We start from the raw sequence: 27,106 nt of genomic DNA, 5'->3' as shown, positions 1-27,106 counted from the left end.
TTCCTGACTTTCCATTTATTTTTTTTTAAATATAGTCAGTGTAACAAATGAAAAATACAATTTTGCCTTTACACTTTGTGCTTCATCTTTTGGAAGCCCAATGGGTGTTTCATCACATTAGTCCATACCGACAGTATCTGCTGGGTGAAAAGAAAAGCCATCAGGTGTGCCTAATATTGTAAGGTGTGGTATCAAAGATAATAAGGGAGTTTTCAGGAAGAGCTCACTAATATTTCCAAAAAGTTCAGTTTCAAGAGGTAGTCCAGGTTAACTTGATGAAAAATAAATTCTCTGTGCACACATTGGATAGAATTTAAGAAAACTTGGATTTTGCAGAAATCATTGTTCACAGTGTCGACAGGAGAAAATGGGAGAAAACCAGCTGAATGCACAGTGCTTCCCATGGTCTTGAGGTCCGAAAGTGACTGGGTGATATCTTTCTCTGAATTTACCTTCTATCAGTTACACTCTGAACTCTGAAAAGTGTCACAGTCATGATGACACTTTAATTGTTCACTTAAACATTGTAATGAAAACTCACTGACCAAGAACAGATGCAGGCATTCTGTAGCCCTGGACGCTGCTCACGCTGTGAGGAAGCAGAATCAATGGCCCAAGTCCTTAAACTTGCTGTTTCTAATCTTCAAGTAGTCATGTGACCTCAAGTCTATAAAGGTCTGTGGTTTCCAGTGAATCTTTATAGAGTAGAGTCGGGCCTGATCCATCCCATATTGTCTCCTACAGGTCTCCACACTCACTTCATGATTATTCTATTTCCCCCTTTCTATTGATCTAAATTAAATGAAATTTCTGATCGTTAGCCACTTTGACCCTCCAAAATAATCATTTTGCAACATCATATGGTTCAGTCAGACAGTAGAAGTTGGGTATAGACAGATAAGAACCATAGTTTCCAAATCATGTTACACTATTCACAAATTCAACAAATATTTAAACACAGACTAGGAAAGTCAGTGGTGTGGTTCTGCCTGAGGTGAAAGGCTGGGGAATCAAGGGCTCAAATTCCAGAGAGCGGAAGAAGATGAGTGTTGTAGCTCAGTAAGAGCATGCAGGCAGCTGTGGAGGGTTTGTCCACCCTATCGTGTCTTGAAGTTTAGTATATTTTCCTTTTATTTCAGTAAAACCAGACTTTCCCATTTTTCATTGTAGGATGCAAATATTCTGTAACTTTGAAAGTCACCATATGTAACGCATAGCGGTCACCACTAGGTTAATGCACGCAGTCATGTTTATTTTCTCATCATGATATTTATTTACTTCCTTGTTTTGAGGTTGAATCTCAGTCTAACTTGTGATGCTCCTGCATCAGCTTCTAGAATGTTGGGATTGCAGGCATTCTCCACCATGCCAGGCTATTGTTCAATGCTTCCTGAAATGTTTTTCCCACTGATTTCCCCCTCCTTTTTCTATAAGCTGGATTTCAATCTTTCTGTTTCTACTTTTTTAATATTTCTGTGTGTGGTCATGCACTTGCCAAAACATCTAATTGGAGCTCAGAGGACAACTTTCTGGACTTGATTCTCTCCTTCTACCATTACATAAGTTGTAGGAATAGGACTCAGATTGTCAGCGCTTTTATCTTCTGAACCATTTTGTTGGTCCTGTAATAGGATGATGCTGATGGTGATGCTGATGCTGATGCTGATGATGGTGTTAGTGTGTATATGTGTGTGTGGTATGTACCCACCAGCCATGACATACTTGTGAAGATCAAATGAAAACTTTCATGAGTCAGTTGTCTCCTTCTACAGTGGGTTCCAGGCATCAAACTCAGGCCACCAAGCTTGGTGAGCTACGGCATGCTGAGCTATTGACAGCCCTCTGTTCTTACTGTATATATTTTCTCATATTTTCTGTATCTTCATGTGCTGTTTCCAGGACAGTTCTTTAGCTTTATTTCTAAATCTGTATGCATAACACAACACCTATGCCTGCCCATAAGTTTTATTTATTTCTATTCATTTCTCACAGCATTTCCTCTTATTATTGTTGTGATTTCTCATCTATATTTCATTTTGTTTCCATCTTTGATTATTCCCTGGAGTATGTTAATCAGGTTAAATTAAATTCCAAGTTACTGATCTTTATGTATTATTCAGCTTGCTATGTTTCTGTTGAGGTAGCTATGGTCCTTCTCACATGTTCTCTACTTTCTCCTCCTTGCTGACTTCTGTGGATTTATTTATTCCCATTGAGATAGTATTGGGAAAACACCAGTCCTTCTGTGTGATTCTGAGAAGATGTGAGGAGGGGGAATGAAGACCAAGCCCTAAAGAATCAATTTGATTCTCTGTGGTAATGTGATGCCAGCCATTTGCCTGTTCTGAATTTTACCCTATAGAGGAACTCTAATCCAGCAACATGGCTGCTCTGGCAAGGGATCACACCCAAAGACCTTCTAAGATCTATGTCATCCATCTAGAATGCAGACATGCTCTGGATGACAGTGTCATCTGTCTTGGATGCAGACACACCTTTAGTACACACACCTAATGCCAAACAATGAAGGTAAGATTAGTTTATAGAAGGAAGCAGCCATATTTGAAAGTAACATCTACGAGGCCAGCCTGGTCTACAAAACAAATCTGGACAGTCAGGGCTGTTACACAGAGAAACCCTGTCTCAAAAAAAAAAAAAAAAAAAAAAAAAAAAAAAAAAAAGAAAGAAAGGAAGAAAAGAAAAAATGTCTAATCGGGGGCAAACAAAGTGGTGAATTGGAAAAAGATTTGACAAAGTGAGTTACAGGTAAGATTTTGCTAAACTCTCCTAAGAACAAGACAGGAAAGAGAGGCTACTTAAGAAAAGCGGTATATTGGGGCGGGGGGGGGGGGGGAAGAGAGAGAGAGAGAGAGAGAGAGAGAGAGAGAGAGAGAGAGAGAGAGAGAGAGAGAGAGAGAGAGAGAGATTTTACCTGGACAGTATATAGAGACAAGTTGCAGAGACACCAAGCTATAAATAGTGAAAACAGAAGGAGCCAGAAGATTAGTACATATTGCCGGAATTAGTTTGAACCAGGCAATTCAGTGAGAATCCAAGAGAAGCCAGTTTGAATCAGTCAGCTCAGAGAGGAGTTTGAGCCAGAACAGCTAAGTTGAACCAGCCAGTGAGAATTCAGAAAAAATTAGAAAGGCATGGGAACGCTCTCATCTCATCTCTTCATCTAAGAAAATGAAAACAACATTTACATTACCCACCAGAATTTTTATGTTCAGGAAAGCCCTGAGAGGAAGCACGTTGGGACTGTCATTATATAATGCCAGAACGTGAATGTGGAGGTTTGAATGAAGGTGGCCTCACTAAGCTCGTGCGCTTGAGTGTTTAGTCCCTACTTGGTAGAACTGTTTAGGAAGGATTATGAGGTGTGACCGTTTTGGAGGAGGTGTCACTAAGGGAGACTTTGAAGTTTCAAAATTCCACAGCAGGCCCATGCTTTCTCTCTCTGCCTGCTGCCTGCTGCCTGCAGATGAGGACGTAAGATCTAAGCTATTGCTCCAACACCGCACCTACCTGCCTGCCACCATGCTCCCCCAGTACCACGATCACGGACTAACCCTCTGAAACCGTAAGCAAGGCCCCCAAGTAAATGCCTTCCTTTACACGTTGCCCTGGCCATAGTGTCTCCTCACAGCACCAGAGCACCAACCAAGACAGTGAAGCTCAGAGAGGGTTTGAGAGTAACTAAAGGATAGGGCCAAGCATCCCAACTGTTCACTTCAGCAGACATCATCCTTAAATCCTGAACCTGCTCTCAGCATCCTTCAGAAGGGAGAAAGAACAGCATGGGGGCGGGGGTGGGGGGCTCAGGCGGGGGCGCACAGAGCAGAGGCGGGAGGTAATTTTGAGTCTTTTCCTTTAATGATCCTCTCTTGCGGCCTCCAGCAACTCCACGCATAGCACATGTGGTCTTTCCTGTCTGTGGCCACCGCAGGCCTGACCAATTCAAAGCTGCTTTTGGACTGCCTTTCTCACAGGCTTTTGAACCTCGGTCTCCTGTTTCCAAACCCGTGCCTCGGCTTCATTTTATTTATGCTAGCTTATCAAAGATGTTGATTATCCAGGTAATTTTTAGAGGCATTTTCTCCTCTCTGCTTACAAAGGAGCCACTCCCACCCACTACTGTGGAAGTGACCCCAGAGATGAGGTTTTCTGCAGCTGTTTTATTTACTCTCTCCCTGAGGCTAAGTCCATGGAAGTCAGCGTTCTTTACATTTTTCTGCTTAAGTCACTATTTTTTCCTTTTCCGTTTTCTGTCATGTCCCTGGGACAGATGTGAGCTGTGGCTGTGTCACGTGGAAGCACACAGCTCTTAACGGTTTCACTCTGTTCATGTGGCTTATCTTTTAAGATACTGTGATATGATTTTAGGGTGAGGTAGAACAGCTCTCTGGGCTAGCATGCAGAAAGCAACTCTTAGTGGGTCGACATTATGCTTGATGGTACAAAATTCAGAAGACACGGTGGTGTTTATGTATCCTTCAACAGAAGCATTTAACTTTCACTACAAAAGGTCACATGTATCTGGCTCATCAGTCTTCTATTCTGTGAAACGCTATTTTCTTCTGGTACTTTCAGATGTGTAAAGATACACAGAAACCCGTCCGTGCCAAAGTGGAGGGCAAAATGTTCACAAACTCACTGAAGACTAACCATGTTATGTCAGCATGCTGCTAAACTCTGTCCTTAAATTCCACAAGACGTGTGTGTGCGCGCATGAGCATGTGTGTGTGCATGTTCGTGCAGTAAGTCCTATATTCAGAGGTAAAGCTGCTTAGTTAGATCAGCAGGAATGTGTGCACTCTTCAGTGAGGTAAGCCCACTAACCTGGCTATCAGTAGCTGAGTACAGAGCATCCCGGCAGCTAAAGGAAGTACGAAAGCACTAAGAGATAACACTGTGAGCTCATTTATTTCCAATTAGTCCTGCTGATGAGATGCCTTATCTGTGAAAACTCCAGGAGCAGGTGAAAAATACCAAGACATGCAAACTTGAGAAATAATAAAACCTATAACTTGAACTTTTAAAAGTCACTTTAGGATGAAAGAAAATATTTTAAAATTGAAGTGTGGTGTTAAGTACTTCAGTGGATGCTCACAGTCAGAAGGGTGGGCAGGGAGAACGAGGAACTGGATAATGGCAAATCCACCGTTCGATCACGTGTCCTTTCATGTGAATTTAAACCACCACATACGCCACTGTTGTGACATTGCCATTTTTTTTTAATATAAGAGATTCAACATTATGCAATGCTTTATTAAAAATACCTTGCCCCTCCCTTCAAAGCCTTCCAGGCACTTGAATGGAGCCCTTCACAGACTTTCTAACTGTAACTTCCAGTTAGATGCCTCCACAACTGTCTTCACACACAAATCACATAGATTAACTATGAGAAATGTCATAAATTTAGGATTGGTTCTTAGAGTAAAAAAAGTCATGAGCTATCCCTTTATTCACTGTAAATCACAAGATCAGGAGTTGCCCAGCAGAGAGAAATCTCTGACGTCTGTAACTTTTTTATGAGCTTGGAAGATTCTACACCTGTGATTTTAGTTGGTGGTTTTGATGAAAACGTAACATAAAGTGATTTGTGCCTCCAGGCAGGAAGCATGTCAGGGCCTTATTGTTGTCCTGTTGAAAGATAGCCTACATGAAGTCATTGATCAGCTATCATATATTTGATACTAGGTATAAATTTATTTGACTTAATTGGTGTCGAGTATAAATTTATATGGAGATAGTCTTCACATATAATCATCTTTTAATACATTCATCTTCGTGGGATTGAAGTAGAGTTCATTTAGATTTCTTGATTGTGTGAAGAAATTGCTTGAGTCTACTTTGCCCTCCCTGCTCTAAGGCCAGCTCCTCTACTTTGCAATGGCATAAATTATATGAGTAAGTGGGATTTGGATGATAATTTGCTTTCCAGTAAATGTAATAGACTCCACCATCATCCAGATTCCTTGACACTTTGATTTAAAAGGTAAAATCTGGGGGATGTGGACATTTCTCAAGTGAGCATCATCAATGGAAAGCAAAGTTAAAGCAAGCAACTGTTGACTTATTGGTTTGTAATCACTGACTCCCCATTTTGGGGAGACCTTTTTTCCATGTCTCCTACTTCCAGTCCCCTTGTGTATCAATGAGCTCTGCCAGGTGTGTAAAGAGGAGAGCACAGAATTTAGGAAAGCAGGGACCACGGTCACTTAAAAGGTCTCTTTTAAAAAGATGTGTAGATTCCTTATTCCTTTCTCCACTAGAAAATTTCCACAGTTGCAGGATTGGAGTCAGCCTCATTTGTCATCCATATTTATGCTGTGCCTTTTGATAATGCCAGGTGAGGCAGCTGATGTAATCTCAGGGTAAAAATGAGTGATGTCTTTGGAAGTTGTGATAAAGCTACAATGCAGTTTGAACCTTCACAAGTGTTCTTTGATCTTCCTTTTTATGTCTAAAACTTCAGGCTGTGGAGTAGACCTTGTAAAAAGTCTTTCACTAAGCATCTGGCCCTTCAGCAGGCCTGGGAGATTTATGTCATCAGTGGGAAGATCATGAATAAAAAAAAAAAGTGTCTGCTCCCAAGGGTTTGTAAAATGAGTTGATATGGTACTTAGCCTGTTCCTGCTTGGCTTCACTTTAAAATGCGCCATGTGTTCATGTTAAGCCTGGTTTTCTATAAGGGGAACCATAGATCTTCAGCGTTAGGTAAATAGGACCGATGTTCAAGAAGAAAATAACCAATAGCCACAAAAAGCTGATCTAATCAGCTCACAGTAGTGTTGCCATTATTATTTCAAATGTGTGGTTTTTTTTTAATAGAAAAAAACCAATTGGTTTACAATTGCATGTGATTTCAAAGCACATGAATTTTAAATAATTGATGTTGTTCATGGTATTTTTATTTTTTCAAAAGCATTTTACCCATTCATTCATTTCCAACCTCATCCCAAAATAAAAAAAAAAAATTGTCAGATAATTTTGAAGGCTCATTAATTCTTAAGATTGATCTAAAATTATTATCCTAAATAGGAAGAAAATGACCCATTAATCGTGACTTATTTTTTTCAGTCAAATGTGATAACTTTTGCATATGAACCTTGACTTTAGAAAGAAGGCCACAGTCTATGAGGCCTATAGAGTGTGTGAGAAACACACACAATGTTCCACGGACTCTCAACAAGTGCTGATTAGTGGCTAACACCATCATTTGAGTTATGGTACTAGTTGGTGCTGTAGTGGCTTTCGCGAGACTTTTTTCCCTCTGGGACAGTAAGCCCAAATAAGTCCCTCCTTCTATAAGCTACCTGGGTCACGGTGTTTTATTACAGGAATAGAAAAGTAAATTCAGAAGTGATACTAATCAAAACCTGTGATTGGGTAGGACATGATTTAAGAATTGACTTCATCACACACACAAAATACTGTGATTAATTTACAAGTATTTAATTAATTTCTACATGTTATCTCTTCAGAATGAATGTGGTCAGCTGACAGATGGATGAGTGTATAATGAACTGATAATGTCTCAGTGTGTTTTCCACTGCTGTTAACGTCACAGAGTGGGTAGGTTATAAAGAAATGTTAACTATGGCTCAGAGATCTAGTCCAAGATTGAGACACTACCTATGGGATAATCTTCTTGTTGATGGTCCTAAGATACACAGAACATGTCGTATGAACCTCTGTGTCTGTGTGTGTGTGTGTGTGTGTGTGTGTGTGTGTGTGTGTGTGCACATTTAAATTCATGAACATGCCCATGCATTTAAAAAATTATCTCTCCTCTTTTTCTTGAAATTACACACACACACACACACACACACACACACACACACACACACACAAATGGTTGTTAGTCAGTATGTGTATGTTGGAACCGGAACTTGGTCTCTGAAAGAGCAATAAGCGCTCTTAACCACTGGGCCATCTCTGCAGCCCTATCACCCCTGTCCTTATAAATTATCCAAAAGCAAGCATAGGGCCCCTAAAGGACTATATCCAGTCTTGACTACTTCCCCAATGTCCTACCTCCTAATCATAGCGGAATTCTTCTCCAGGCAATTAAACCAACACCTGTTTCAGAGAAGACAGCTATAATGAAACTGTAGCAGGTATGTGTGCCTTTGGCATTCTATGCAAAGGTTTATATACATACATAGCGTAGCATAGTGACAACAGAAATATAAATCCATGAATCCCGACCCTAATTAACAAATTTTCTAATTGCTTATTGCTAGTAAAATATTATTCCCTCTAATGCTGGGGAGTTGGTGATATATAAAAATATGGAGGGGAGCTAACATGAGGGTTTCAGTGTGAAGTGAGGGAGACAGGAGAACACTTTGAGGCATCTGGGAGATGGAAAGGGAGTTCTCTTTCCCTGTGTTGTGTGCTGGCATGTGTACCTCATGCCTGGACAACTTCTCTGCTCACTTATTCTATATCAAGGTTGAGCTAACCTGGTCACAGGAGAGAAAGGCCCAGGAGAGGGGACAAGTACCAATAGTTCCTCTTCCATACTGGAGCCTGTGGACTTCCCAGAGGCTCTTAGATAATTTATCTGTGTCGCTCTTTCCTCTTCCTTGCATAGAAATGTCATCCTAATTTCTGTTATACCTCTGAGGCCTTACTTGCATAAGATAAGCCGGCCTTAGCATAATAGAAGAGGCCTAATGTAAGCAGCGTTCTGGAGCATTCTAGGCATTCGTAGAGGACAACACTGCCTTAATTTCTGGGGGGAAAAAAACCTTTATAATTCCTTTTAATAGTTATGTGAAATTTATTTTTAACTGACACATGAAAATGTGAGAAGTGCACACACGCGTAGAGTGAGATAAGAGAATGCTGTATAATGTTTAAAGAAGATTAGACATAACCATCATAAACATAACAGTCATAATTTTTATGATAAAGATATCTGAAAATCATTTTAATACCTTATTTTGCTTTGAGTCAGGATCTCACGGGTAGCAGTCTGGCCTGAGACTTGAGGCAGCTTTTCTGCATTGTCCTCCAAGTGCGGGGGTTGCAGGCAGGTGTGCGGCATCACACTTAGGTCAAAACCTTGTCTTCTTGCCTTTTAAACGTGCAGTGCCTTGTGGGATATCTGTAGCCAACGTGCTGTGCAACAGCTCGCCCAAGAGTCCTGTTGTTTCCTGGAACATAGTGCTTCGACCAGCCTCTTCTTATCTGTTTGTAGACTTCCCAGCCCCCGCACATTTAACAGCTGGACCAGCTAATCTAGAAAGATGGTCAGAGTTGGAAGACCTGTAATTCTTTCTTCCCTCTCCTCTATGGAGTATGAGTTGCCAGGATGGATCTCCAGGTGACAGAACCAGGCAAGGCTGTCTGCGGATTTCCTGGACGTTCCCACTTCTATGCTGCCACCTGGACAGTTTACACATACAATTTCACAAGTCTCCACCCATGCACCCAGCAAGGCTCACCGCAGCTTTCTATCTATCATTGTGCTAATTTTAAATAACATCTGCTGATGGAAAATGGATTGAGACATTAAAAAAAAAAAAAAAAAAAAGCTAATGTTGGTAACAAAGCAGTGAAACGAGCAAAAAAATACATTTATTCAGTAAACATGTTAGAAAACCTTAAAAGAAGAGATTTTATTTATTTATTCTTTATTTAAATAGAAAGCAACCCTTAGTACCCTTAGTGCATGATGCAGGACCTAAAACTCAGGTGACACAGGAAGAGGAAGGCTTTGGAATAGGATGCTATCCATCAAACTTTGGAAAAGGTTCATAGTAAAAAGGTTTTTTTTTTTCCCCTTACAAACTGGTATGTGAATACAAAGCAACAGTGAAAACAGTGACAGCCCGCCCAACCTGACTACTTTAATGCTTAATTATTACAGGGAATGTTCTCATTCAGAGGGGAAGACAAATCAGCTTTACATTTTAACTTAAGGTACAGAAACAAAATATGTTGTCATTAGTACATTTGAAGCTTAGTAAGTGTCATTTTTAAAAACTTTTATATTAACAATTTCCTTTCTTCTTTGAAATCTGTCTCAGAGGCTGTGACAAATCCTAGTGTGCCAAGTAGGTAAAACTGCTTTGCCTGCTCAAAAAAGCCAGACTTTTTTTTTTTTTTGTCTGAAAAAAATCTGACTTGCATTTGTCTAGAGTGATTTATGCATTGTAAGCTTAAAATGAAATACAGCCATTTCCTTTCCGTATATTAAAATGTGAATTCACATTTGGAAGACACGGTTATCTTTTGTCACCAAGGAAACTGGCATAGTTACAGGAGAAAAAAAAGTTACTATATTGCCCCCAAGTGGTCACTTCCGGTGTTGCATAAATAGTCTGAGGTGTCTAATGTAGAAAGGAAAAGAGTAAAAGCCACCAGTGCCTAGGCAGCAAAATTTTGCCTTCTTCTTTCATTGTGTCACACATATGTATTGTTAAGGAATCATTCAGTTGTCTGTCATTATTGTGGTCGGACGGTTATATTGTGAAGTATAGAAGCCGGGATGCTGCTAATTCGTCGGTGCAATTTAAGTTGCCTCAGCCACAAAATTATTTGGGAAGATTTCAGAATGTGTCAGTCATTGGACATTCTTTTCCCATTTAAGAATGTTTTGTAGCACACAAAGCCTTTGTAAATTACTGCAGAGCTAGTAATGGCTTTTAGATCAGCGTGCGGAACTGTCACTTCTGTGCTTTTGTGCTACATATTTTTTGTTGTTTCAATTAGAATCATAGATGCTCTGTTAACTTAAATGCTATTGACTTATTTAAATGAGCTAATACTGTAGTATAGAGCTGAAAATATGTATTTCTCCTAGCAGTCAAGGCCGAGCTGGATTTTCTCTCAAGATTCTGCGCACTTGGTCGGGGCTGCGTTCTGTACCGATGGCAACACAAAGGCGCCCTGCCTAGCTTTGCTAGTTGTCTCTCTAAGGGCATCAGCTTATAGGGAAGTCGCCTGGGTGTCCGGTCCCGCCAGGCAATCAACTGGGACCCTCGGACATCTAGGGAGAGAATGGTGGACAAGAGACGCAAAGAACAGACAGCAGCAAGTCAAGGAGTCTGATGAAGCTGACCAAATTTTATTTTCTCACAGGCAGTTGTATACCACTGAAGCAGGAGGCTGAGTGGGGTGATCCGGGTGGGCGGTTTTCACAAGATATCAGGAAGTCAGGAAGTTTGGCAGGGCGAGGGCCCCTGTGGTTCTGGGTCTGGGTGGGATTGTTAGTCATCTGGAACCTCAAGGTGTTGTCTATAGACTTTGTTTCCCTTGTCCTCTGAAGGCCTCTGTAATTCCGGGAATATTGAGAACAGCTGGAGAGTACCTTGAGGGAGGGGAAGAGTTTACAAGGCAGCCTTCTGGAATGTACCCTGAGGCAAGGAGGGAAAGAGGTCACAAGGCAGTCTGCCCCAGGTCCACTCAATGTATTATGCGAAGGTCCGAGATGCTTGCGGGCTATGGTCTTGGCTCCGCACACCAGGGCACACCTCACTCTGCCCGCTGTGTCACAACGAGGTCCTTCTTCTCTGTATCCACAAGGCTGTGCAGTCAATTCTTATGAACGCCGTGAAACACATCGGGGAAAGAGACTGCAAACAGACGGGATTTCTAGTACCCTTGCCACATGGCTCCTAACTGTTCAGCTTCCTGACACCTGGGTCTTGGCTCCCAGAATTGGCTGCAGGCATTGCAGCCCCCTTTCTCAAGGTCTACCCCAAACTGTTGCTTTCACGGAAACTAGCACTACAACAGTCCACGCTAGAATCGTTCTCCACGTAGATTTGGAAGGTGTGAAAGGCGTGAGGAGTTTTTGGACACCTGGTTCGTCGCCAGAAAGATTTTTGTATTCAAGTCACAAAGTCAGTCATTATCTAAACTCAGAAGTCACAAAAGAAAAACATTAGGCTAAAGAAAGACATTTCATCTTACTTTGCTGTGAAGGTAAAAAGAAATGTGATTTAAAATATGAATAGGCCAGTGATGACTCTTTTCAGAGTGAATAATAAACAAATATTTGATTGCGGTCTTACTCAAAGGGAGGGAAAAATGTACCAGTAGTATAAAAGCTGTAGGGCTGGATAGACAGGCTAGAAAGAAACCCTAAAGTGCTCTCTGTGAAGAGCTGGGCAGGGATATAAGATAGGGAGCTACCTTTATGGCCTGGGTGACCATAGGTAAGTGCGCCTGCCTCACTAACAGTTTTAGGATATATAAAATTATAGTAGATTTCACATGGGCTCAGTGAGATTTTATTTTTAAAATCCCTTTTGATATATTTTCTACAATCTCCGATGGACTACAAATTATGCTAGGCTCCAGTGACTTCAAATAAAATCTCTGCTATTGTTGAGTTTATCCTCATACATATTGATAGACATAAATTTAAAAATAATTATACTTGAACAAATAAATGTAATTACAGATTTCTCTGATAGCACTGAGAGTGAAAGAGACAGATGAGGAACACATAATAATTGCATTATCTACTTATATGAGAGGTAAAATAGCATCTAAACTATTGAAACTAAGTGTCTTTTAAGATGTGGGAGTAAATCATTCCCAGCCAAATGACAACTCCAAAGCCTCCAGGTAGGAGAGAGTTTGCACATCCCCGGAACGATATAAACACTAAGTGTGTACATGGGAGCTGCAGAGAAAAGGCAAGAGTCACATCATACAGGGCTCAAGGCAAAGGAAAAATTCAACCCTTCCCCTATGCTGGGAGATGCCAGTGTACAGGGCTGCCACAATTGTACCTCTTTTCACCTTCACTGCTGCTGTGTGCAGAACAGACTAGACAGGAGGCTGAATAGAGGCAGAAAAACCACTCACAGGCCAGTCCAATGGGATGCTGGGAACTCAGAGCCAGTAGATGAGATGATGGCCTAAAGGAGAGGTAAGGACACATCTTAGCGGTAGAGACAACTAGTCAGGCATGGTGGTGCACTCTGGAGGCAGGGTAGATGGGTCTCTGTAAGTTCGAGGCCAGCCTGGTCTACAAAGCAAGTTCTGAGACAGTCAGGGCTGTTACACAGAGAAACCCTATGTGGAAATAAGGAAAGAATTGATGTTCAGATCATTTGAGCTATGATGGCATTTACTATGAGACCAGAGTGTAGGGGCATCGAATGGGAGGAAGGCGTGAGTATTCCAGTACCTTGCTCTTAAGACCTCTTCTTTCTTTCTTATGGTCCCTCTTTCAGTTTCATTACCTATGCCACACCTCCAAACTCACACTGAAATCTAGAGCTGATAGAGAGAATCTAGAGGAAGCATTCCAGCTTTTGTCTTCCTAAATTTGTCTTATTTTTCTTAATATAGTGATTTTCAATTCTCTTCATTTCCCTGAACGTGTCATGGTGTTTTTTAATTTTTCTTCACAATTGAAAAATCTCCATCTGTGTAGTTGTACCATGTTCCTTTTCCATCAATCTGCTGGTCACCAGGATAGTTATGTTTCTGAGCTACTGTGAACAGGGCAGTGGTAAAAAATGAACGCAATGGAAAGGGGGGATGCTGGGAAGAGGAAGGGGGGGTGAATGCCAAAGGCAGATAGGAAGGGGAACAAACAAGGTGAAAATATTTACAAAAAAAATGGCATAATGAACCTCACTACTTTGTTATGCTAGCTTTAAAACGTAGCAAACCAAATATATTTGAATAGAATTTGTGTGAATAGAAGTGTGAATGACAAAGCGGGAGGTGGAAGCTGATTGATCACACAACAGGCTTTCTCTTGCGAACATTTCATTTCACTACTTTTCATGACGGTGGGTTGGCCACTGATTTCTGTGGAGAGCAGGTGGCTGCTTGGCTACATGGTGTAGCCTGGCCTCATTTGCTCATCTAGCTGTTTGCTGGGTATCTGGGTCATGAGGATAACTTTGGCTCTATATGTCCCACCATCCATCAGCATCGTCAATGTATTTTTTTGGATGGTTACTTTTAAAAAATATACTTTATTAATTTATTCATATTACATCTCAATTGTTATCCCATCCCTTGTATCCTCCCATTCCTCCCTCCCTCCCATTTTCCCCTTACTCCCCTCCCCTATGACTGTGACTGAAAGGGACCTCCTCCCCCTCTATATGCTCATAGGGTATCAAGTCTCTTCTTGGTAGCCTGCTATCCTTCCTCTGAGTGCCACCAGGCCTCCCCATCCAGGGGACGTGGTCAAATATGGGGCACTAGAGTTCGTGTGAAAGTCAGACCCCACTCTCCACTCAATTGTGGAGAATGTCCTGTCCATTGGCTAGATCTGGGTCAGGGTTTGAAGTTTACTGCTTATTGTCCTTGGCTGGTACCATAGTTTGAGCAGGACCCCTGGGCCCAGATCTGCTCGTCATAATGTTCTACTTGTAGGTTTCTAGGACCCTCTGGGTCAATGTATTTTTATGTAGCAGTGGTGCCTAACTTCTTAAGGACAGCTGTGGAACAACCTTTCAAAGCCAGGTTCTTTTTAAGATTTTGGTTTTTAATGGCAGATTGAATTCTTACTATATTCATATCCTCAAAGACATATTCATGCCCCAATTTCTAAAACTCATGACTTTGGCATCATTTAAATAAAGTATCTTGGGAAATGTACTAAGCTAATGTCTTAGTTGTTGTTCTATTGCTGTGAAGGCACACTATGACCAAACAATTTTTTTTTTTAAAGCCTTAAGTTGGGAGCTTGCTTACAATGTCAGAGTGAGTCTATGACCACCATGATGGGGAGCAAGGCAGTGTGTAGGCAGCCATGGCACTGGAGCAGCAGCTGAGGACATACAGCTGAATCACAAGCCGCATGTCGGTGGGAGGGGGGACTGGTATGGGATTTTGAAACCACAGCATTGGTGACAATACCTCAAACAAGGCCACATTCCCTAATCCTTCTCAAAATGGTTCCACCAACTTGGGGCCAAGAGTTCAAATATATGAGCCTGTGGGGTCATGTTCACTGAAAACACCACGATTAGGGCAATCGTAGATTTCACAGCTTGTCCAGAAAATCAGAAGGAACGACTACTACAGCAGAGGATGAGATACACAGAGGGAGAAAAGGTCAAAAGAACTAAACAAGAGATTAGAACTTTGTGCTCCAAGGAATGCCACCGTCCATCAAAGGCGGGAAGAGGAGAGCAACAGACTGTTGTCTCCTAGAGACTTAGCAGGAAGCATGGCCCTAAGGACACTGTGATTATAAGTTTTTAATAATTGACAGTAAGAGAGCTCAGTTTCTTATGCCATGTCACCAGAATATAAGTAATCTGTTGCAGAAGTCATAGGAAGTGGGGAGTTTAGTGTTTTTATGTTAGGGCATTGTATGATCAGGCTTGACAAGATAAAGCACAAATGTGAGATAGTGAAATATTTAAATTAGACACGAAAGCCCACGAGAGAATAGGGGAAGGGTGTTTTTGTTGGCTTCTCTACAAGAAAACACTGTTTCTCTGATGGCTGCATACCTTCACCATGTAAGAGGTAGAAAAGCAATTTCCTCATAAACATCAGTGGGGAATGAACATATCCATTTAGTTCTTCAGGCTTGCATAAAATATTTACATTTGATCATCAAGTCAAAAACAACCCAGGGAAATGCAATGTTGAATATTCCCATAGCCGCCCATGGTTAATTCAACTCACTTAACTTTCCAAAACTGTTCAAAAAGTGACTAATATGTCCTGGCACCATGGAAAAAGACTCATAAAAGAAATACTGCCTACAGTGGCAGAAAAATACATATTTATAAATAGCAGGCCAGAATGCAATAAAGGACAGAGTTTCTGGCATAGTAAAGAGCTGTGACAAACTGTTCAGCATGGGAAAGCTGGGTAGACGTCAGGCTGGATGGAATTTAGTTTCATTGGAGGCATAAGTCGGAAGTAGTTCCTTCAGGATGGGAAGGAAAGCCTAACGGAAAAAAGTAGAGCCCCGAGGCATACACTTGGATTTGACTTCTTGTTCCTAGCCCCGACTTCCTTGCTGCTTCTCAGGTGCCATGAGGTAAACAGACTCCCTCCAGCACACTCTTCTAATCATGCTGCACTTCTGGACAGCGGCTCAAAAACAGTGCCCTGAAACGACAAACCAGTCTTTCTTCCTCTCAGGTAATTTCCTCAGGTATTTTGTTCTGACAACCGAAAACGGAGGAAGGAAGTATGGAGGGAGTTCAGAGGGAAGGAGGAAAAAGGAAGCACAAGACTCGTAGGCTAGATAAGATATTTTAAGGATCAAAACCTTGAGAAGCTTGAGCCTTGAGGAATGTAAACTCATCAGACAGTTGCCACTTTGTAGTTTGGAATGTGTTCACTGAAATTGTTCCATGTGAGGGTTTTTGAACACCTGGGAGGGTGTGTGTGTGTGTGTTTATACCTGCTCCAAGGAGGAGAAAGTGAAGATTCATGACTCAGTGGAAAAGAGCCAACTAATAAATGTCACTTAGGATTAGGATTCCGATCTCCGGTGGAGAGAATGTCTCAATTACCCCTTGGCAGCTTGAGGCTCTAAGCAGCCATTCAGCGCCCGGGGCAAGCATGCCGTGTTCAGGTTTGCTCCTCACACAAGTCGCGTGCTTACCAAGTCAGTACAGGAAAGCTGACATTAAACATTTCAGTTGAATAAGTGTGGGTGGAACAGCTTTCAAATTTTGTGAAAAAACAAAACAAAACAAAAAACAAAAAAGAAAAGCCTAGAAGAATTCATTTCTGAGATTTCTTTTTAGTGTTTTATGTTGTTTCTCTAACTACAGTGAAACCAGCGTATACATGGAGAGGTTTCTATAAGTCAGGTGACTTATAATTTCAATTAGCTCAACCATATGCAGGGAGAAGGACTTGGCTATCTGTCACAAGACTGGCAATGGAATAGCCACTTAGGCTTTATGGATTAAAAAAAAAAAAAAAAGCTTAAAAAGTTTTTTTAGCTATTGCAGCCCTGGGGAGAGTGGGCCCTGTACCTGTCCTGGAAAGCACAGCAAAGCTAACCCTGGTGGTGGTGGGGGGGGGGGGGGGGTGGGCGGGACCACAGGTGAGCCTGCGCCAAGGGTAGGAGCTCAAGAGAGCTGGCACCACTACTCATCTACCATAAGGTGGCATGGGGCGGGGTGCCGCCTTGTCCCCCTTGCCTTTATCTCCAGTAGCAGTCTCGAGAGCTGACCCTGGGCTCATGAAAGCCTGACCTTGCTAAGCCTGGTACGCTGCTCTCTCACTGACTGTGGCACTTGGGTAGGGGAGAGCAGGCCTACACCTCACAGTGCAACACAGTGGATCTGGCCCTGAAGGCAAAGGCACAGGTGAGCCAGTGCTGAGACACTGAGAGTGAGAGCCGGCCGAGCCGCTCTGGTTCACAGGCTGCAGCGCTTGGGAGAGCGAGCCTGCAACCTTGACTGGGCAGCACAGTGGAGGTGGCTCTGGAGGTGCGGGTGCAGATGAGTCCGTCTTGAGGACTAGAGAGCAAGAGAGCTGACTCTGCCACCTGCTTAAGGCAGCAGTGGGTGGCCTAGCTGGAGCAGCGTGAGAGCGCACTCTGGTGGTGTGGATAAGGGAGACCCAGTGGGCTGACCAGTTCAGCTACCACCCAAGCCCAGACCCAGGGCTCTGAATTGGCCCACCCCAAAATCTATATCATCTACAAATGGTTGGGATGCGTAAAAGGGCCAGCCTTGCTGATCCAAAGCTGCAGGATCATCATGACACAGGGCAACAACAGGATAACCAGGAGGAGTTCCAGTGAGCATCCATTGGTGATGTCACAGAAGCCAGAAATGTCGATCAAGACCAGTGACTCATAGTGATGAGCACCTGCAAGTGAAGATGTGTGAACAGTAGGATGTACTGTGGGACACGCTGACATAGCACAGCTTCCATGATGAGATGTTTCCTATGCTTTGTTTTTATTGTTGCTGTTTGCTTGCTTGCTTGTGTGTTTTATTTTGGGGTGGAGGTTACAAGGGCAAAGGATGGATGTGAGGGGGATGGGGAGATGAACAGGACTGAGTACATGGTGTGAAACTCACAAAGAATCAATGAAAAGCTTTTTTTTTTTAATTAAGAATTTTTAACTATTGCTTTTTTGTTTTCACATTTTTTTAAAAAGCACTTTGTGGTGCTGAGGGTAGAAGGCTGTACTGTAGGATTGGAAACTTCTCTCCTCTGTGATCTGAGGGAAGATGTGATCAAGTTCAAACTCAAAGAGATGATTCTGTAGCCATGGAAAGACAATCTGTGCTGTCAGAGAGTCAGCAGTCAGTCCTCAGCACTGAGAACATCAGTTTGGGCTAGACAGCATCCCATTTGCCAGATACTAAATTCTAAGCTTTCAGATGATGAGTAATCACCAAATGTTCACTCGAAGTAGCGTATGTAAAATGCTACTTCGTTTATGTGACAGAACTTACTTGGATAATGGGCTCTGAAAAAGTAGCGTAGGATTGTCATGAAGCTAGTGTGGGTTCAACACTCTAGCATTTAAGTTAGGACTAACTGCTCTGTCATTTTTTGTTGTACCACTAGAAGCAATTATTTTTAATTTTTGGTTTAAATTGTGTGTGCGTATGCGTGTGTGCACGCAAGCATGTGTGTGTGAGTACACATATGTACATGCATGGGTAGAAAAAGTGCATGTAGTCATGTACTCTTGGAGGACAGAGGCATCAGATCCCCTGGATCTGGAGCTACAGTTGCTTGTGAGTCACATGGCATGCTGGGACCTGAACTTGGGCCCTCTGCAAAAGTTGTAGCGCTCAGCCATCTTTCCAGCCCTAGGGGCCCATCATATAATTTAAAATAAAGAATATGTTTCCCTTTCTTTTGTTCTTGAACATGAGACTTGATAAGATCTAAATTAAATCATCTGCATTAAATATCTAAAATATGCAAAGAGACAGTGTCCACTTTACTTCTTTACACTTTGTAGGCATATGATATAGGAATCTTGCGTATGGGTGTGGCATCTGACCTTGTTTGAGTTCATGTGTGTAAATGTATGTGGGTACCCATGTGTGCACAAGCACGTAGAGGCCTAATTGATTTTCTAGCACACTTCTGGGGACAAGTTTTCTCCCTTGAATCTGATGCTCACAGATTTATTTAAGCTCATGGGCTAGTAGGCTTCAGGGATCTCATGGTCTCTGTCCCCCTAGTGCTGGACACACACACACACACACACACACACACACACACACACACACACACACATACACACACTTGACTTAGGCCTAAATGTTTGGACAGCAGGGTACTTTACCACGGAACAATCTCCTTCAGTCTGAAGTAGGAAACTGTAATGTATCCTTGCAAATCTTGATGCTGCTTGTCACCAATAATATATGTTACATATATGAGGTATCAATGTCATCTTAGTTTCATAATAAAAGATGAAAAGTTTGCAAATGAGCAGTTGGGTCTCACTGAGGCTTGGAGAAGGGTGATGTTTTGAGATCAGTGGTGAGAGTTGTAACCTGCTTAAGCAACAGCGTTTATGTAAAGAAAATAAGTCGGTTTATACATAGAGAGCTCAGTGATAAAACCTTCATAACTTTAGATTTTGCTCTTCAGGGCTAAATCTCTCTGCTCCTTTATCTCCTGCAGAGAAAGTCTGGAAGGAATAATGAAGGAAACCTGGCAGTTCTCTGAGAAGGTTGGGTATAATGCAATCAAGGTTTTGCAATTCAAAGCAAATAGTTAAATGTTTATACTTTTCAAGGCCCTTTGTGCTCCTGTGCTGTGGCTGCTTCTCTCTAGTTCTCTCACACTCTTGCGGGAGAATTCAAGATGTTTAACTGTGAAGCCGCTTCAATCACACAGAATCTGTATTCTGATTTTCTAAGCTTACTGTGTGAACCAAAGCTGCAGGTAATTAGGAAGTATAAATGAATAAAATTATTCATGTCATTGGAATCACAGGGCTTATCCTAGTATTTAAGCTTTTGACTTAATTCCAAAGACTGTATCCTAATTCAAGTCCACATAATTCATTTTTCCACAGTTTACCTTAAAGTAAGCCATTTTCAGTGAACTAAAACAAATAATGAGAATTTTTATGCTCTTAAGCCATTTACTGTAAGAAGAGATTTTCCCTGTGATCCAGGCAATTAAGTTGTTAAAATGTTGTGTGTTTTTTTTTTTTTTTCCAAAAAGGTGATTAGGGTGCACGAATTACTCAAATAGTTGAAACGATATTTTAGAAATGTGGTTGTAAAGGTATGTGCTTGAAAAATATGGCAGTTTCAAACTGCCCATTTCCCATGGAAGGGAAAATGCAGATGACCATCCTTGGCACTTTAGGGTCTCCCCCCAGCAGTGAATAGAGCACAGTGGACAGTATGAAGGCAGAAGTCACATCCATGCTTTGCAGCCCGGAAGACTATGTTGGTTTGGTGACATTTGCCTCTTTGGCTTCAGGCCCATGGCTTGCTCAACCCCAAGTTTCTGCTTCTGTAAAATTGGAATTCACATGGTACACCAGATGTCATGTGTATACCTGCTAAAAGCTTGATCTTGCTGAGAAGGTATTTCTGAGTCAGCTTTTTATTAGTGGAATTGGTACTTTCCTAATCTTCAGGAGAAAGAAAAAAAATCTAACATTTACACAGCCTTGATATTTCGATGGTGATTGTTCCATAGTGAAAAACATTCCCATAGAACCCCCACCCTGTATTAGGCTATGGTCTTAGTGCTTCCTCAAAATTGCCAACAAAAGCAGCTTAAGGGAAGAAAGAGCTTATCTGAGCTCACAGGTCCAGACGACGAGGTCTGCCATGGCAGAGAAAGTATGGTGGCAGGAATAGGAGGAGGCAGCCACATCATAATCACGGTCAGAAAGTAGAGAGCAGTGACTGCCGGTGCACAGTCTCATGTCACAGTTAAAGCAGATCTCCTTGCCTCTACTAACCAGCGTAGAAACCTCAGAGACATGCCAAGTGTCCTGAGTCTCTGCTTAGTCTAGAGCAGTGGCTCTCAGCCTTCCTAATACTGTGACTCTCATGCTGTGTTCATTCCAACCATAAAATTATTTTCATTTCTACTTCCTAACTATAATTTTGCTACTGTTATAAATTGCAACATACATATTTCTGGAGATAGAAGTTTGTCAAAGGAGGGCATGACCCATGGGGTTGAGAACCAATGTCAAGATGACCATCAGTGTTAGCCTTTACTCCCACCCCTATAAAACCATTTAAATCTGGTATCTGTTAGGAAAAAGTGAAGGATGCTAATAATTGGATAACAGAGTTGGTTTAACAGATAATACTTGGATAACAGATAATAATTGGTCCCAGATCTAGCCAATGGTCAGAATATTCTCCACAGTTGAGTGGAGAGTGTGATACGACTTTCTCACGTACTCTGGTGCCTCACATTTGACCATGTCCCCTGGAGGGGGAGACCTGGTGGCACTCAGAGGAAGGACAGCAAGTAGCCAAGAAGAGACTTGATACCCTATGAGAATATACGGGGGGACGTAATCCCTCTCAGGAACAGTCATAGGGGAGGGGAATAATGGGAAAATGGGGGGGGGGAGGAATGGGAGGATACAAGGGATAAACATTGAGATGTAACAAGAATAAATTAATAAAAAAAAACTAAAAAAAAATAATAATAATTGGTTCTTGACAACAGAAACCACTTTTAATTATTTCTTTTTAACAAAGTCTCATATCTCATGATAAATTACTATGTAATGTATCTGTAGCTGGCCGGAAGCATACTATGTAGACCAGAGTGACCATGAGGTCACAGAGAGCTGTCTGCTCCTGCCTCCCAAATGCAGGAACTAAAGGGGTGCCGTGCCCAGCATGTATTCTATTTAGTATACCTTGTGACAAATTCAAAGTATTGTCATGCTGCTTTAAATAATGTTTTCCTCATGTATCTTTGTATGTATGTGGTCCAGCTTCATCCATACCAATGCCATATTATTAGCACTGATGCTGGATTTATACTATTTTAATAAGAAGAAATGTACTCTCAGGTGAACCTGAGTTAATTCAGTAAAAAGAAATATATCTGAAAGGAGCATTTCCAGTATAATTTTACCTTTCATAACAGAAAAAAAATCTCACTTAAGATTTATAATAAACTTCTGTTGTCCTAAGCAGTTGTGTATGACCAATGACTGTGTCAGAATTCTTTAGAAAATATGTTTGGGGTTTTTGTTTTCATTTTTTGTTTTTATGGTTTAGAGCTATATGATCACAAAAATTTCAATGTATAGGCATTTTTTTAAATTGAGAATTATAGAACAATAAAGATTTTGTATATGAAATGTACCACTGTAAAATTATGAAATACTTTGATTATTTTAGATACATTTTCATTATTCTGTAAAAACAAAGTGGTTGGATGAAAGTCAGAGATCCCTGCTGAGTTTCAAAAAAGCCAGGATAATAATTTTCACAAAGAGAAATAAGCTTAAATCCAGCTGCATTAGAAATATGTCAATTACATCTTTATTCTCACTTTAATTTAGACAAAGAGGCAGGAATCTTGGGTTGTGTGTGTGTGTGTGTGTGTGTGTGTGTGTGTGTGTGTGTGTGTTGAGTATATATTGATTTTTCGAGACAGGGTTTCTCTGTGTAGCCTTGGCTGTCCTGGACTCACTTTGTAGATATGGCTGGCTTCAAACTCACAGAGATCTACCTGCTTCTGCCTCCCAAGTGCTGACATTAAAGGTGTGCACCACAGTTCTGTTTTTTTTTTTTCCAGTTCTGTATATTTAATTAAATATCTTTAATTTTATCAGTTGATAAACCAAGTGCAGTGTGAACCTTAACTGATTTGTTTTGTTTTGTTTTGTGCTTTTCCTTTTGAGTGTTGATGAACACCTGAAACCCTCATGCCTTAAAGCTTGCGTTACTTCATTTGTTTTCTCTTCTGGGCCATTTTTCCCTACACTTAAGCCTTCTGTGTACTCTTTCACACCCCGCTCAAATAACAACAGAGCTCAGAGTCAGCCTGTTCAGAACAAAGTCAGAGACTGTGAGGGCCGGACATGGAGACAGGTGGTTTTGGGGTATTTGCACTGTTTGCAGAACTAGTCAACAGAACAAGTGAAGAACTCTGTTTTGTTTGGTTTCATTTTGTATTGAAAAGTCCTGACCATTAAAGCCAAGCAGCGTTTATTTTGCACCTTGGTGATACAACTGTTCAAGCCTTGTTGTTATCAAGAGAGAGGCTAGAAAACAGCCAAGAAACTTGAATTTGTTTTAAACTGTGTTAATTTGTACTGTGGCATAATAAATGCTACATTAACCATTTTATGTGTCCAGATTACTAATGTTAATAACAAGTATACTATTGCTAAATCACCAAAGCTTTGAGCACCACTGAAATTCTGTACTGCTTATCAAAGAACTGCATCTAGTTCCTGGTTTCCCCTCATCCTCACTTAAGTTTCTTTCTGTTCTTATACATCTGACTTCTCTTGATACCCCACACTGAAAAGATCTGTGGGTTTTGCTACAGAATTATTTCTCATATAATATTACCAAGGTTCATCAACATTGTAGCATGCTACAGAGTTTCATTCCCATTAAGGCTGGATAATATTTCTGTCCCCATAGAATACTTACTCATATCCTTCATTTGTCAAAGACTGCTTGGTTGCTTCCACCTTTGAGCTACCAAAACTATTGCTACTATGAGCATGAGTGTGAAAATATTTCTCTGTGATCTGACTTTCAAGTCTTCTGACAGACTCTCTAGAATTGCTGGACCGCATTGTAAATCCTTTATTTTCTGCTTTTGAGAAATAGCCTCTTTTTTATTCCACTTACAGAGTTTGGGGATCATAATTCCTTCCCATCTTTCCTGATATTTATTATGCTATGTGTTTTTGAAGATAATTATCAGACAATAATAATTTTAACTGGTGTGAAGGCTTGCCTTGCTGTGGTTTTAATGTATATTTTCCCAGTAATTGGCAGTATTGCCTATCTTTCCATATTTAATGTAAATACTAATACTTAAATTTCTAATAATCTTCAGAGATGACAAAATATCTCTCTCACATTCACAGTAACACTAAAATAAATCATGGGCAACTTTGTTTAGTAAGGTACAATACTATGGAACACAAACCCAAGTCAAAGATACATTAGTGTCTGCTAAAGTTTCTGAGTTACTCAAGGATATTACTTTAGGAAAAACTAATATTGGTTAATCTTCCACTTTTTGCTCTAGCTCTAGGATTAAACTTTCTTATCTCAAAAATCCTCTCAAACAGCCATAAGCTTCTTTTTTCAATGGTTTTATTAAAAGTCACTAGGAAAACTGTATATACTTTCATTCTAGTGAGACATAAGCAAGAAACAAATACTGTGTAGCTTTTGTGTTTAGGGTCTAGGATTAAGCCCAAGGCCTTATGCTCTGCCAGTGAACTATATCCCTAGCCTAATACATTGTTTCAAAACAACATTATCTAGAAGCTATAGTGAACAATTCCTCCAGTGAACATTTCTGGGGCTTCTATAAGGTCATATTTAGAATTCTTTATTCAAGAACCTTACCAAACACTGATCCTGCCTCAGGTACTAGGAGGTCAAGGGTAAATGTTGTAATTCCCAGCTTAAAATATCTCAGTCCTTCAAATGGTATATATTCACTTATAAGTGGACACTAGCCCAAGGGGCATGTCCCATGAAATTCTTCACCTACCAGGAAAGTAGGATAGATGTGAGGACATCCTATTGGGACTCCAGGTAAGAGAAGTATGGGAGAATGGGGAAATAGAAGGATCCAGAGGGTCCTAGAGACCTACAAGAAGAACATTATGATGGGCAGATCTGGGCCCAGGGGTTCTGCTCAAACTATGGCACCAACCAAGGACAATATGTGCAGTAAACATCAAACCCTTACCCAGATCTAGCCAATGGACAGGACATTCTCCACAGATGAGTGAAGAGTGGGCACTGACTTTCACACAAACTCTGGTGCCTCATATTTGACCACGTCCCCTTGATGGGGAGGCCCTGTGGCACTCAGAGGAAGGATAGCAGGCTACCAAGAAGAGACTTTATACCCTATGATCATATAGAGGGGAAGGAGGTCCCACTCAGTCACAGTCATAGGGGAGGGGAATAGGGTGAAAGTGGGAGGGAGGGAGGAATGGGAGGATACAAGGGATGGCATAACAATTGAGATGTAATATGAATGAATGAATGAATGAATGAATAAAAGATAAAAATATCTCAGTCTACTGAGAAGAGTGCTCAAGAAGAGCAACAGGTTTAACCCAGAATGCATTAACATGTATTAACTGAGAACCAGCCAATCAATTGAGACTCATGAAAGAATAGAAATACTTAGATGGTGGTGAGGTATGCAAATCAGGTGAATAATTAGGACACTTTGAAAGTGTTTCAAGATATTGAATTCATAGTTAAAGCTTTTCCCCAAATATTTTGGTTCATTCTCAGTTTCTCCCATCCTTCCATTTTCAATTCACTTACTTGTATCTCAGTTGCTTAAATGAATTCATGTTGTAAATACTAACACATCCCACTGATTATTGTTTTTTAAAATTTATTTTATAAGTGCAAGCGAACAGTAATGTTTAAGCTGCCAGTCTTTATAGCTGTGATCATACAAGGTCATTGTCTATCCATCTACTTAGCACTAAATTTGGGTTTTATTGTTGTTGCTCTGATAGGAAAAACACAAGTCTATAAAATAGTGTACTGTCATGAAAAAAACCTTAGACATTTTATTGTTGTCGCCTGTTTGGTTTTTGCTTTGGGTTTTTAGAGACAGGGTGTCACTGTGTAACCTAAATTGGCTGTAAACTATCTATCCCAAGCAGTTCTCAATATGATCTACCTGTTTTTGCCTCGGGAGTGTTCAGGTTCTGATGTCTCTGGATTTAAGGAACAACAAATTAGATACATTCTGATGATGTCATTAAGCACAGTCTGTCATTGCTCATCTGAGTGCACTGAGATGCACAGATCCCAGAAAACTTGACTGAGGAAATATAATTAGCATAGTCATTTATAGAATAAACAGGAACAGCAATTAGTCTCTCATTTAGTCTGAGCGATTTGGCTATGTGGAATGATAAATGTGTTAGACTCTCTCTGGGAGACTTACTGCAGGTCGATCACACACACACACAGACACACATACACACACACACAGACACACACACACAGAGACATGACACACACACACAGACATGACACACACACACACACACTAAGCAGTTAAATGACTTATTTCTGATGTGTGATGTTTGTTGACAATGTTCTGAGGAAGTTATTAAGTCTACAGAGTAGGAACTGCCATTAACTCCATAAAGTGTCCCAGTGTGGCCCAGGACCAGAGTTGTAGTGTTACTGTGAACTATGTCTCCCAGTCACTGAATGTAGGCTTCCTACAGGTTAGAAATCTCACCGAGAGTGGGAATGAATTAAGTGAATAGACTCTGTGCTCAATACTTACTATTCTAGTTATTAATGAATAATAATCATTTTCACATTAGGGAAATAAATACAGCCCCAAATTCTAATCTGCTAGTGTCCTCCATGGAGGGTATGACTTGACACTCAGTCTTGTACACCATATATGGCAGGCCGGACTTTTCTGAATTGTTATATCATTAGCCTTAGGCTCTGTGACGTTCGTGTGGAAAGAATGCAGCAATACCATTAGCAACCTTTCCTATACACTGTGGTGAACTGAGTAAGATTTATGTTGCTTTTATTTAGAAACACACAATGTTATTCTATTTTGACTCACGGGTGTTAACATTTTTACTGTTAGCATTAATTTGTTTTCTTTTCATTACTACATTCATTTTCCTTAGTAAGACGGAAAAAATGCCTCAATTGCCAGATGTTGATGATATGTTCTTAGGGTCTTAATGTCTGGTCTCATTAGGTTTCTGGTTTTGGCTTGTAAAAGTTTATGGACTCGGTATTTGTTTATGTTGGGGAAATTCACTGGCACATTTTAAAGATACGGTTACCATTTTCTGTAGACGATCTCTGCCAATGTTTGTTCTCCATTATCATCACAACGGAAGTTTTCAGTGTGTGATCCTCTTAACTTCTGATAGGTCTAACCCATTCTTCCAAAAGCATTAATCAAATACCTTTGCATGCTTTTTCAAAAAATA

The 27,106-nt window shown here is 40.9% G+C and overlaps 1 protein-coding gene across 1 annotated transcript in view; it reads left to right on the top strand.

The window, feature by feature from the left end:
• Cped1 (cadherin like and PC-esterase domain containing 1) overlaps positions 1–27,106 on the top strand; it is a 279,328-nt gene that overhangs the window by 117,072 nt on the left and 135,150 nt on the right. The window lies entirely within an intron of this gene.

The sequence above is a fragment of the Acomys russatus genome, chromosome 10 (genome assembly GCF_903995435.1).
Source record: "Acomys russatus chromosome 10, mAcoRus1.1, whole genome shotgun sequence".
NCBI lineage: Eukaryota > Metazoa > Chordata > Mammalia > Rodentia > Muridae > Acomys > Acomys russatus.
Note: the sequence above shows the minus strand (reverse complement) of the source record. Positions and strands in the feature narration are given on the sequence as shown.